The following is a 13493-nucleotide window of genomic DNA, read 5'->3' as shown; positions in this document are numbered from 1 at the left end:
AGTCCCCCAGGGCCAGTCATTTGTTGGCGAGAACATTGATGCTCATTGTGTCTCTTCCAGGTCTCAGTAAACAGCTCCCAGGTAAAGTAGGAGGGCTTGGCCTTTCTTAAGAGCTAATTAAACTGCCCCCAAGTAGCACCTGGGGAGGAAAGTCAGCTATGGCATGGCTCCCACCTCCCCATCTCGGGGTGGGAAGCATGATACACGAGGGGTCTCTTAGAGGACAGGCCAAGCTTTCGAGACGGAGAGCCATGGGGACTGGCCCACCACGACACCTCCCCCGCACCTTCTTCCCCAGACTTCTCATTGTCCTGCAGCCCCAGGGCTGGGCTGGGCTGAGCCTATGAGAACCCAGTGCTTACCTTTGCCTGGGGTGGGGGGGGGGGGCGGGCAGCTCTAGGGGACAAGGCTCCTTTTCCATGGCTCCAAGGAGCTGAGCCATGCGTTTCCTCACTTGGGTGGACATTGCAAGCTCTGTCCTTGTTCAGCCCTGTCTGAGATGCCTGGGAGGAGCCCAGAGGTATCATGGGTCAAGGAGAGAAAGGAGGGTTCTCAGGGGTGGGGTGATTTGGAGCCTGGGAATGACGTGACCCAGACGTTTCCCAGAGAAGTTTCCAATCCAAAAAGGGCAGGGGTGGTCTGAGGTGTTTTTCATAGAAGCAGTCCACTTCTGTCGCGGGCCTCATACCACTGGCTCCGTAGAGATTCATAGGGGTATCTTCTAGGATACCTGAACAGGAGGCCAGGTGGACCCATGACCCCCAAAGTAGAGGTGTCTGTGGGTCTCTGGCAATGACAGGGGCCAAATGTATCGACTCACCACATTAACAAGAGGGAGGGACCAGGGTGCAGGCCAGTGAGTGGTCTGAAGTGAAAAAAGAGGACCCCATATCTGATTTGGAGAACAGCTCTGTGTGTGTGTGTGTGTGTGTGTGTAAAGAGAGAGAATGGACAGGAGGCCTTTGGGGGTCAGGAGTCAGGTGAAGGAGTGTGTGTGGAAGTTTCACATGGCCTGGCCCTGGGCACGGTGCCCAGGGCAGAACCTTGTTCTGAAAGTGGGGTCGGTGCCACGATTCCTTCCCCAGCAATGAGGCTGCCCACTCACTGAAGAGACGCTAGGCCCTTGCGCGGTAGGGGAGGGTTTGGGGAGGGGCTACCACTCCCCCCTCCCCAGTCACCTCCATCCCAGCAGGCCCAGGGCCAAAGTGTCCTGCTGGGCCCTGAAGAGAGCCAGTCCCCCCATCCTCAGTCTGGGGGGCACCCCCGCTGTCCTGCCATGCCAGGCCTAGGGGGTGCAAATGGCCTGAGAAAGCCAGGGCCCTGGGGAGCAGGTTCTTACCTGGCTCTTTGGCCTGTGCCTGGACCAGGGCCCAGCAGAGACTCTGCTTGGGGTAGGACCTAGCCCTGGAGGAGAGGAAGTGAGAGAGGAAGTGGGTAACTACGCAGGAAGGGGCTTATGGAGGGCTCCTCAAACTCTGCCCCTGTCCGCACTTGCCCTTGACATTCAAATTCGGAGCTCAGGGTTACGGTTTGGTACTACATTCACTTCGTAATCATTTGCAAACTTGAGGCCATCAGCAGGCGGCATCCCAGCTCCCTCGGCCGTCAACCCTGGAGAAGAGGCACCAGTCGGATGGTCTGTCTTCACAGCAAGAGATCTCACCTCACAGGAAGGCGGTTATCAAGACTGAGAAGTCTACAGGGGCCAAAAGAAAGCATAATTCTGGACGCTGACCACAGCACATTGTGCCCCCCTGTAGGGGGCAGGGAGCCTGGGCTGTGTTTCTGGGCTCTCAGGGGTCACCCCTACTCACGCCCCACCAGCACGCCAGGGCTCACCTTCCTAGGGGGACATGCCACCGCCTTTTGGCTGCCCCAGCTCGAGCTGTCTGGCCCAGCTGGGGAGACAGAAGAATATAAAAGTGGGTGCTCCCATTTCTGCCGGTCCAGCCTTTCCTTGCTTCTGTCCTGGATGGGAAACAGGAGGAGCCCTGGCTGCACTGGGGCCCACAAGAAGGGAGTTAAGGACGGTGTGGAGGCCCTGAGGCTCAAGAACCTCCAGGCTCAGAGGCGGCCTGCGTCCCGCCCCCCCCCCCCCCCCCCCCCCCCCCCCCCCCCGTCGCCCAGCCTTCACCTCCAGCCGGAGTGCTCTCTCCCAGGTGGCTGAGAGCTCACTGTGGAGAGGGGGGCCTCCGGGAGTGCTGGAGGGCCCGCCAGGCTGCCTCAGAGCTGCCCACCATGGACTGCCCTGCGCCCCCGATCCACGAAGCTCTGAGAGGTCTGGAGGCCCGCTGGCAGGGGCATCAGGCCCCTAGAACAGTTTGCAAAATGACCCGAAGGTGGGGAGATAGCGGGAGGAGGTGACTGGGCGGGGAAGTTGTAGGGACGGGTGAGCAGTCTGCCTGGGTGGCTGGAGGCCAGGTGGCGAGGGAAGAGGGCGGGGGGAGGGGGACTGGTGGGGGATGGGGAGCCGGGGACTCCAAGGGGCCTGTGGAGGCAGTAGGTCTCACGGGCTCCAAAGGGAAGTGCGGGGCTGCTTCGGCAGGTAGGGGTAGAGGGGAGCAGGTAAGGGGGAAGAGGCAAGGGGAGGGGGAGGGGGAGGGGAGGGCAGCAGGCTGGGGGCAGCAGAATAACAGCAGGGCTGCTTTTTCTTCATTGTTGCCAATGAACAGGACAAGAGCTGGACCCTGGGGTTCCGGAATCCGAGTTCCGTCTGCCCTGTGGATTTGTCCCTGTGACCTCGGAAGCAGAGAATTCTAGAGGGAGAGAATGAAAAGTCCCGCCTGCAGCACAGCTGTGCCCACTGTAGAGATGAGGAGACCAAGGTCTATATGGGGACCATCAGAGGCAGTGCCTGGGCCACAGCTGGATATGTTTGTCCCAGGGCAAGGCCCCTTTCCAACCTGAGCCAGCACAGGCTAGGCCCATCTGGGGGTTCATGAGACAGACTCCTGGCTCCCCCATCCTTGGAGAGAGCCTGAGAGCCTGGCTGGCTGGTGCTCTGGAGTGGCCCCTCTCTCCCAGGCGTATCCTCCCTCTCCCAGGAGCCCCTCCATGGCAGGGTCAAGAGGCTTCGATGCCTGGGAGATGTATGGGCTGAGGAATTTCCTAGAGCAAACAGGGATCCCCATGTTTGTCTCTGAGCGTCCCTGACCCAGTGGGGCCCAGGCAGCAAAAGCAGCCATGGAGGGTCGGTCAAAAAGCAAGAGCCTGGAGCGGGGAGAGTCCCCTTGGAGTCTGTGCTGGGACGTGGTGAGCCAGGCGCTGCCCCCATTCTCCCTGGCTTCCTACGCCAGGCCCAGGAGTCAGGACCAGTGAGAACAGTCAGGTAAGAAATCTCTCCATGGAGACCGCTTCTACCTGTCATTCATCACTCACGCAGTAACGTCCCCGTGCTCTCTGGATCCCAGGAAGGACCTCAGAGAGATTTCCCCGGACAGTGATGGAAATTACCTAAGACTGGACATTGGACTGGGGCAAACCTGCTCCCGCCCACGTGTGACTGACTGATTTTTCCTAGAACTTCCGTGAGCTTCACAACAGAGACCAAGGAACCTGGGTTTCTGGGGACTTGCTGGACTCACCTTGCAAGTCCACTTGACCCTCATGCCTTCTCCTCTAGATGTTTCACTGTCTCCAAGCAAATGCCCAAGAAATCCTGAACCCCATCAAGCCACTCCCCATGTCATATCCTACTGCACCCCCCTCCCTTGTCTCCACTTCATCTCTAAGCTCCCTTCCAATGATTCTCCAGGCCTGGGGCCACCATGCATCACTCTACCAAGTTCTTCACTGTCCTCCACTCCCCTCCGGTCCTCACTTGCTCTAATTACAATGACTCCTTGCAAACACCCCAAGATGCTGGCAGGTTCTTGGGAAGGGCTCCTGTGCCTGCTTCCCACTGTGAGGGAGCCACGGGGAGAGTATGACAGGGCCGCAGACAGGATGTGGGGATCAGAAAGTGAGGGTGGCGATGCTGCTCCTCCTGCCACACTGGAGACCGGGGCGGTGTGCCAAACCTCCCAGAGACCCCCGTGGCTCAGCCCGGAGTGGAAGCACTGATCTGACTCTTGCACATCCCGGGGTGGTGCGAAACCCCGAGTCAGCCCCGAAGGTTCTAAACCAGGGGCCACAGAATGATTCACTGAGCCTGGGAGGGGGCAGGAAGCAGGCGTGCATCTCAGCAGGGAGAGATGTGGGCGGGTTAGCACACCTGTGAGAGCTCATGGCCCAGCCTTGTCCAGGGCTCCTGGGGGATGTTGGTCAGCGTGGCGCAGAGAAGCCCGAGGACCGGATGCTGACCCCGCCCCCCACTCCCCGTAGCCACGCCCCCACACTCGTGAGATCTGGGGAAAGAGGAGGAGAATCCTGAGTTAACCAAGACGAGGGGCCCTTGAAACAGAAATCAAGTCCTGGAAGAAAGGAAGAAGCTCTGGCTTCTTCCTTTCTTCACGTAAACACATGTGAGTTTACGAACTGAGATGGGAACCGGCCCCATCAGCGTGGAGGCTGGGATCCCAGGGCAAACCCCACAGGTTTGGAAGAAAGCTCACGGAGGGAACTGGAGGGGACTTGGATTCCAGGAACCATTGCTGATTGGTTCAGAGGGAAAGTTCCGCGGTGAGATGACTGACAGCACGCGAGCGAATTCTCAGAGTGAAAACGAGAATGCAGTGCCTGCGTGTGGGAGCCCCCGGGAGTGACTCAGCACTGATGTGGCACGCGACATTCTGCTTTAGCCGGAGGTTAAGACCCTGGTTCAGGAGTGGGAAGAACACAACTGAAAGCTCTGTCGCAAATTGGCATGGAGCTCGTTATCACGACTCCCCAGACACAGACCACTGTCCCAAAGACGACAAAGCAGGACCACTGCCCATGCTCACGACAAGGAATCCTTCCCGAAGCCCTGCACGTGACAGCCACCATTCTCGGCCCTGCAGATGCGACGATGAAGTCAGACACGTCGTCCCCGCAGGCACTGACTCTCTGAACACATAACGGTGCCCCCGTATCCGTCCCCCAGGTATTCTCACTGCGCTATTCTCACTGCGCCGTTGGGACTTCCTTCCTCCCCCCTACCCAGCCCCCTCCCCCCCAACCCCGCAACCCCCGTTCCCAGCCACTCAGCCTCCAAGTGGAAGGGGGTGTGCCTGCTGGCCCAGGCCTGGGGCTCTCCTTTGTGATAAAGATTCTTGCTCATGGGCAAAGCAGAGAAAACCCTAAAGAAGACCGGAGGCTCAGGTGATCTCTGCAAAGGACAGTGGAGCTGGGAGAGGGGACCCCTACTGACCAGCCTGGGCGGGGAGGTGGGCTTGGGTGGTTGGGATTTAAGAGAGAAAGAGGCGGAAAGAGAGGGAGTTGATTCTGGGAGGCAGCTGCCTTCTTTAAGAAGTATATTTCGAGGGTGAGTGCTGGGGCGAGGTTTTCACTTACTTACGGAGCATTAAGAATGTACTCCCAGAACTTCCCTGGTGGCGCAATGGTTAAGAATTCGTCTGCCGGGCTTCCCTGGTGGCGCAGTGGTTGGGAGTCTGCCTGCCGATGCAGGAGACACGGATTCGGACCCCGGTCTGGGAGGATCCCACATGCCGCGGAGCAACTAAGCCCGTGAGCCACAACTACTGAGCTCTGCGCGTCTGGAGCCTGTGCTCCACAACGGGAGAGGCCGCTACAGTGAGAGGCCCGCGCACCGCGATGACGAGTGGCCCCCGCTTGCCACAACTAGAGAAAGCCCTCGCACAGAAACGAAGACCCAACACAGCCAAAAATAAATTTAAAAAAAAAAGAATAAAGAAAAAAAGAATCCGTCTGCCAATGCAGGGGGCGTGGGTTCGATCCCTGATCCGGGAAGATCCCACATGCAGCAGAGCAACTAAGCCCATGCACCACAACTACCAAGCCTGGGCTCTAGAGCCCGCGAGCCACAACTACTGAGCCTATGTGCCACGACTATTGAAGCCCACGCACCTAAAGCCCAAGTTCCGCAACAAGAGAAACCACTGCAATGAAAAGCCCGCGCACCGCAGCGAAGAGGAGCCCCTGGTCGATGCAACTAGAGAAAACCCGCGCGCAGCAACGAAGACCCAACGCAACCAAATAAATAAAAGAATGTACTCCCAGACATATGACTCAGTTTTCTCCTTAAAACAATGACGTGAAAAGAAAAAGAAAGAAAAGGAGGAAAGGCTTACTGAATGCAATGCATGCCCTCATTTGGGTCCTCACCTGATTCCAACAAACCACCTGTAAAAAGACACTTTTGAGACAACTGGGGAAATCTGAGTATAGATTGGATGACAGATGATCTTAAAGACTGACTTTTAAATATTTTTAGCTAAGATGATAAGTGGTGGTTGCATCAAAAAGTGTCCTCGAGATTTGTGGTTGCCAAGGCAGGGGGTGGGCGGGGGAAACGGATGGACTGGGAGTTTGGGGTTAGTAGATGCAAACGATTACATTTAGAACAGATAAACAACAAGGTCATACTGTACAGCACAGGGAACTATAACCAATCTCCTGGGGGTAAACCATAATCGAAAAGAATACTTAAAAAAAACAAGTATATCCGTGTATAACTGAGTCACTGTGCTCTACAGCAGAAATTAGTACAGCATTGTAAATCAACTATACTTCAATTAAAAAAATAAACGTGTCCTCTACAGAATGATGCACCCTGATGTGTTAGGCTGAGATGTCATGAGTCAGTGGGAGTGGGTGGGGGAAGGAATCCATCTGAGAAGGTTGGCGGAAATTAATCGTTGTGGTGGCTGGGCGGGCAGTCCCAGTGGGGCCGACTGTGTTCCTGCTGGAGCTGGGCCGACTTTCTGCCCTGGCAGTTTCAGAAGCGAGCAGGACTGGCCCACTGAACTCTTGGGGACCTCTGGGGCCTACCAGGGCCATAGCAGGTGTGTATCCAGTGTGGTTCTTTAGGGCTCTACTGGGGTTCTTTGAGACACTGCCCCAAGCTGGAGATCAGAACATCTGAGTCACATCATATTCTGGTGAACCCCAAAAAGTAGATAAGAATTGTCATAGGTTCATGCTGAACCTTGGTCAACCTAACCCATTGTCAACTTCCCCATGTTTGACTTGGGTGTATTCAACTTTCCAACAGCCCCATCACCTTTGGCCACAGTCCAGACCCTCCACCCCTTTCACACACCCAGCCCAGAGAGATCTATTGGCCGTCAAATCGACATTTTGAACTACCTACTATAGCACCTGCCTGGAAGCCCACAGCTGTTCGTGCATCTGCCTCTCTTGGTCTGTATCACCCTAGTTTTGCTACTCATGGGCCTTTTACTGAGGTTAGTCCTTATAGTTTATGACTGTGAATAGAAAATGGAAGTGCTGATACTAGTGATAGGAAATGACCTTAATACAGGTGAGACAAAGATGGAGATCCTGAGATGTGCTGAAGTAGCCAAGCTCGGCCTCGGTCAGCTGCACCTTGGATGTAAGCTGGCCACACCTGCTGCAATGTGAAGGGCAAGAATGCAGTCAAAGGGTACGTGCACAGTCATGGTCATAGGAGATTGCATTTACACTGCAAGGTGTAATGAGAGGTTTGGTTGTATTTGCAGCTCGGGGGGAATAGGACCCATGCCACACTCCCTGCCCCTTTCTCACTAGCTCTGAGTCTGTTGCTGGACCTGATGACTTCAGTTCTGTCTTTTAAGGACCACTGTGTTCATCTTCATATAGTCTCCCCAAGTCTATCACAGCCTGCACACGGCTACCAGTGAGGGCTTCCTAAAGCACAGACCAGGCCCTGGTCCTGCCCAGGTGGAGTCTCTGGATCCCAGCTCTCCAGCCCAGGTACTGCCCGCTAAACTGCCCATCAGGCCCTGCTAGCCATGCTTCCTCCAGGCCAAGACCCACCTGGCACTGGTGGCCTTCCAGCTGCTCTCACCCGGCTCCATTAGACATGGTGGGGCCCCTGGACCTGGTTCTCTCCAAAATGTCTCGGGCTCTGCAGCTTCTTCCTTCCCTTTGTGAAGTGAAGCACATCCCCTCACAGCTGGTCTGCTGTCACCTCCACACAAGCCTTTGATAACAGCTGCTTAACCAAAGGTTTTTCATGTCACCACTGAAAGGGCACCATGGATGAGCGAAAGCATCAAGTCTCCATCCCTGACTGGTTCCCTCTGTGTGCCTTTCACCCCCACCTTCTTCCCTGGCTCCAGGCCCCTCGGTGACTCTCCTCTCTGCTCCTGCCTAATCACACTGACCTGCGCCAGCGGACAGGTTACAAAGCCCTTGCTTTTGTTTATGCTTATTGCAAAATAAAAAACAAAAAAAAACTGAGGCCAGAGATCGGGAGGCACCATGAAGTGTCTGTTTTATAATTTTCATTTCTCACTTCAGGCCGTATATATTCTTTCCATGCTAGTACACAGTCTTCATAAATATAAATATATATATATATTTTAAACAATATTACTGACTATATTCCCCATGCTGTACATTTCATTTTCATGACTCATTTTTTTTTTTTTTTTTTTTTTTTTTTTTGTGCACGGGCCTCTCACTGCTGTGGCCTCTCCCGTTGCGGAGCACAGGCCCCGGATGCGCAGGTTCAGCGGCCATGGCTCACAGGCCTAGCCGCTCCGCGGCATGTGGGATCTTCCCCTGCATCGGCAGGCGGACTCTCAACCACTGCACCACCAGGGAAGCCCCCATGACTCATTTATTTTGTGGGAAGTTTATACTTCTTAATCTTCCTCACCTATTTCACTCATCCCCCTCCACCGCCCTCCCCTCTGGCAATGACCTGTTTGTTCTCTGTATCTATGAGGCTGTTCCTATTTTGCTATGTTTGTTCACTTGTTTTGTTTTTTAAATTCCACATGTAAGTGAAATCACACAGTATTTGACTTCGTCTGACTTATTTCACTTAGCATAATACCCTCTAGGTCTACCCATGTTGTCTCAAATGGCAAGATTTCATTCTTTTTTATGGCTGAGTAGTATATATATATATATATATATTCCATTGTAATATATATAACGTAATATATATATAGGCCACATCTTCTTTATCCATTCATCTATCGATGAACACTTAGGTTGCTTCCGTATCTTGACTATTGTAAGTAATGCTGCAATGACCATGGTTGGGGGGTGCAATGTATCTTTTAGAATTAGTGTTTTTATTTTCTTAGGAAAAATACCCAGAAGTGAAATTGCTGGATCACATGGTAGTTATATTTTTAATTTTTTGAGGAACCTCCATGGTGTTCTCCACAGTGGCTGTACCAATTTGCATTCCCTCTAAGAGTGCACAAGTGTCCCCTTTTCTCCACATCCTCACCAACACTTGTTCTTTGTTGTCTTTTTGATGTTAGCCATTCTGCCAGATGGGAGGTGATATCTCATTGTGGTGTTGATTTGCATCTCCCTGATGATTAGTGACGTTGAGCATCTCTACATGTGTCTGTTGACCATCTGCATGTCTTCTTTGGAAAAATGTCTATTCAGTTTGTCTGCCTATTTTTGTTTGTTTGTTTGTTTTGGCTGCACCAGGTCTTAGCTGTGGCACGCGGGATCTTCATTGCAGCATGCGGGATCTTTAGTTGTGGCGTGTGGGAACTTAGTTGTGGCATGCATGTGGGATCTAGTTCCCTGACCAGGGATCGAACCCGGGCCCCCTGCATTGGGAGCACAGAGTCTTATCCACTGGACCACCAGGGAAATCCCTCTGCCCATTTTTTAATCAGGTTGTTTGGGGTTTTTTGATGAGCTGTATGAGTTCTTTGTATATTTTGGATATTGACCCTTATCAGATATATCATTTGTAAATATCTTCTCCCATTCAGTGGGCAGCTACTGATAGTTTCCTTTGCTGTGCAAGAGCTTTTTAGTTTGATATAATCCCATTTTATTTCTTCTTTTGTTTTCCTTACCTGAGGAAACACATCCAAAAAATTATTGCTAAGACCAATGTCAAAGCGTGTACTGCTTATATTTTCTTCCAGTTTTATGGTTTCAGGTCTTACACATAAGTCTTTATTCCATTTTGAGTTTATTTTTGTATATGATATTAGAAAGTAGTTTATTTGATTCTTTTGAATATATCAATAACTATCCAGTTTTCCCAACACCATTTATTGAAGAGGCTGTCTTTTCCCCATTGTATTTCTCCATTGCCTCCTTTGTTGTACATTAACTGAACATAGAAGTGTGGGTTCATTTCTGGTCTCTATTCTGTCCCAATGATCTATGTATCTGTTTTTGTGCCAGTACTACATTGTTTTGATAACTGTAGCTTTGTAATATAATTTGAAATCAGGGAGCATAATACCTCTAGGTTTGTCCTTCTTTCTCAAGATTGTTTTGGCTATTCAGGGTCTTTTGTGTCTCCATACAAATTTTAGAATTTTTTATTCTAGTTCTGTGAAAAATGCCACTAGTATTTTGATAGGGATTACATGGAATCTCTAGATTGCCTTGTGTAATATGGTCATTTTAACAATATTTATTCTTTTGATCTGTGAGCACAGTGTATCTTTCCATTTGTTTGTGTCATCTTCAATATCTTTCATTAAGCTCTTATAGTTTTCCAAGTAAAGGTCTTTTACCTCCTTGGTTAGATTCATTCCTAGGTATTTTATTCTTATTGATGCAATTGCAAATTAGATTGTTTCCTTAATTTCTTTTTCTGATAGTTTGTTGTTCATGTATAGCAATGCAACAGATTTCTGTATATTAATTTCGTACCCTGCAACTTTACTGAATTCATTTATTAGTTCTTTTTTTAATAAATGTATTTTATCTATTTATTTTTGGCTGCGTTGGGTTTTCTTTGCTGTGTGTGGGCTTTTCTCTAGTTGCAGCGAGCAGGGGCTGCTCTTCATTGTGGTGCGTGGGCTTGTCACTGCAGTGGTTTCTTTTGTTGCAGAGCACAGGCTCTAGGTGCACGGGCTTCAGTGGTTATGCCATGTGGGCTCAGTAGTTGTAGCCCACAGGCTCTAGAGCACAGGCTCAGTAGTTGTGGTGCACAGGCTTAGTTGCTCCGCCACATGTGTTCTCTCTCTTTTCTCCTTCTGGGACACCTATATTGTGAATGTTAGTATGCCTGATGTTGTCCTAGAGGTCTCTTACACTGTCCTCATTTTTTTTAATTCTTTTTTCTTTTTTCCGTTCAGCTTGGGTGACGTTCACTACTCTGTCTTCCAGTTCACAGATCCATTCCAATGTATCATCTAATCTACTCCTGATTCCTTCTAGTGTTTGTTGTTTTCAGTTTTTGTATTCAGCTCTGTTTGATTCTTCTTCATTAAACTTCTCACTATGCTCATCCATTCTTCTGAGCTCATTGAGCGCCTTTATGATCATTACCTTGAATTCTTTATTGGGTAGATTGCTTATCCTCACTCTTCTTAGTTCTTCTTCTGGGTTTTATCTTGTTCCTTCATTTGGAACATATTCCTCTGTCACCTCATTTGACCTAATTTCCTGTTTTTATTTTTATGTATTAGGTAGGTCGGTTATGTTTCCCAATGTTGGAGAAGTGGCCTTATGTAGGAGTCATCTTTTGAGGCCTAGCAGCACACTGCCCTCTGGTCAGCAGAGTTATATGCGCTAGTGGTGTCCCCTATGTGGGCTGTATGGGCCCTTCTGTTGTGGCAGGGCTGACTACTGTGGGCCTGGTGGCAGGTGGGGCTGGTCCCAAGCCCAGTTGGCTGCCAGGCCCTACCTCATGTGGCAGTTGCTGGTGGGCTGCTAGGCTGAGTTCTGGTGCAGCTGGTTGTGGGGCCTGGAGGATCCCAGGGCTGGTGCTGGCCTGCTGGTGGGCAACGCCAGGTCCTGGGGAGGCTGGTTAAGGGGCTGGTGGGTCCACAGCTGGTACAGTCCTGCTGGTGGGTGAGGCTGGATCTCCAGGAGGCTGGCTGACTGGACATGGGGGTTCCCAGGACTGGTGCCAACTGGCTGGTGGGCAGGGAAGCCCCCTGTGGTAATAGGCTAAAGGGAGGACTCCAAAATGGCCCTTTGCACTAGCATCCTCATGGTAGATTGAGCTCCCCAAAATGGCCCTTGCCAGCATCTATGTCCCTAGGGGGAGTCCCAGTCCCAGTTGCCTCCTGCTTCACCAAGATCAATAAGTGAGTGTGACTCAGGCTCCTTTCAAACTACTCCCTCTGCTGGGTCTCAGAGCATGTGGGATTTTGTGTGCACCCCTTAAGAGCAGAGTCTCTGTTTTCCACGGCCTCCCAGCTCTCCCATACACAAGCCCTGCTGGCCTTCAATCCAGTCATTCTTGGGACTCATCTTCCCAATTCAGGACCCCTGGGCTGAGGAGGCTGATGTGGGGCTTGAATGCCTCACTCCTTGAGAAGAACCTCTGCAATTGTAATTATCCTCCTGTTTGTGGGTCACCTATCTGGGGGTGTGGGTCTTGACTATACAATGTCTCTGCTCCGCCTACCTACCTTGTTGTGGTTCCTTCTTTATACCTTTGGTTGTGAAAAATCTTTTCTGCTAGTCTTCAGGTCATTCTCATTGATACTTGCTCTGTAAATAGTGGTAATTTTTGTGTGTCTGTGGGAGGAAGTGAGCTCAGGGTCTTCCTGCTCCACCATTTTGGCCACTCCCTCCATAATTATTATTTTTTCTTTTTTTGGCCACTCCACGTGGCATGCAGGATCTTAGTTCCCTCACCAGGGATCAAACCCATGCCCCCTGCAGTGGAAGCACCGAGTCCTAACCACTGGACTGCCAGGGAATTCCCAATAATTATAATTTTTAAACCACAAATTCTATTAAGTGGGTATACTAGCATTTATTTAACCATTCTCCAATTGTGGATCATTTGGGCAGTTTTTCCTTCTTTGGGGATTACTGTTTTAAAATATATCCCAAGGGGAATCATGGTGTCAAAGGGCAGTAATGTTTTATGGCCCTTGCTATATATTTTTAGATACCCCTTTCTAAAGGGGAAGGGGGAGGAGGCTGGTATCAATCCCCCCTGCCTGGATCAGTGGTTCTCAAAGTGTGGTCCAGGCACCCCTTGGGGAGAGGGTTCCTGGGACACTTTTAGGGAACCCACAAAGTCAAAACCATTTTTATAATATTACTAAGATGTTATTAGCCTTTTCCACACACTTCCTCTCATGAGTGTACAGTGGGCTTTTCCAGAGGCTGCAAGATGTGTGATATCACAACAGACTGAATGCAGAAGCAGAAAGGAAAAGTCAACCATCTTTTATTAAGTCAGATATCAGAGAGATTTAGGAACGTGTAAAAATAATACCTCTCGGGCTTCCCTTGTGGCGCAGTGGTTGAGAGTCCGCCTGCCAATGCAGGGGACACGGGTTCGAGCCCTGGTCTGGGAAGATCCCACATGCCTCAGAGCAACTGGGCCCGTGAGCCACAACTACTGAGCCTGCACATCTGGAGCCTGTGCTCCGCAACAGGAGAAGCCGCGACAGTGAGAGGCCCGTGCACCCCGATGAAGAGTGGCCCCCGCTTGCCGCAACTAGAGAAAGCCCTCA

The sequence above is a fragment of the Tursiops truncatus genome, chromosome 7 (genome assembly GCF_011762595.2).
Source record: "Tursiops truncatus isolate mTurTru1 chromosome 7, mTurTru1.mat.Y, whole genome shotgun sequence".
In the NCBI taxonomy this organism is placed as follows: domain Eukaryota; kingdom Metazoa; phylum Chordata; class Mammalia; order Artiodactyla; family Delphinidae; genus Tursiops; species Tursiops truncatus.
This window is presented reverse-complemented; position numbering follows the sequence as displayed.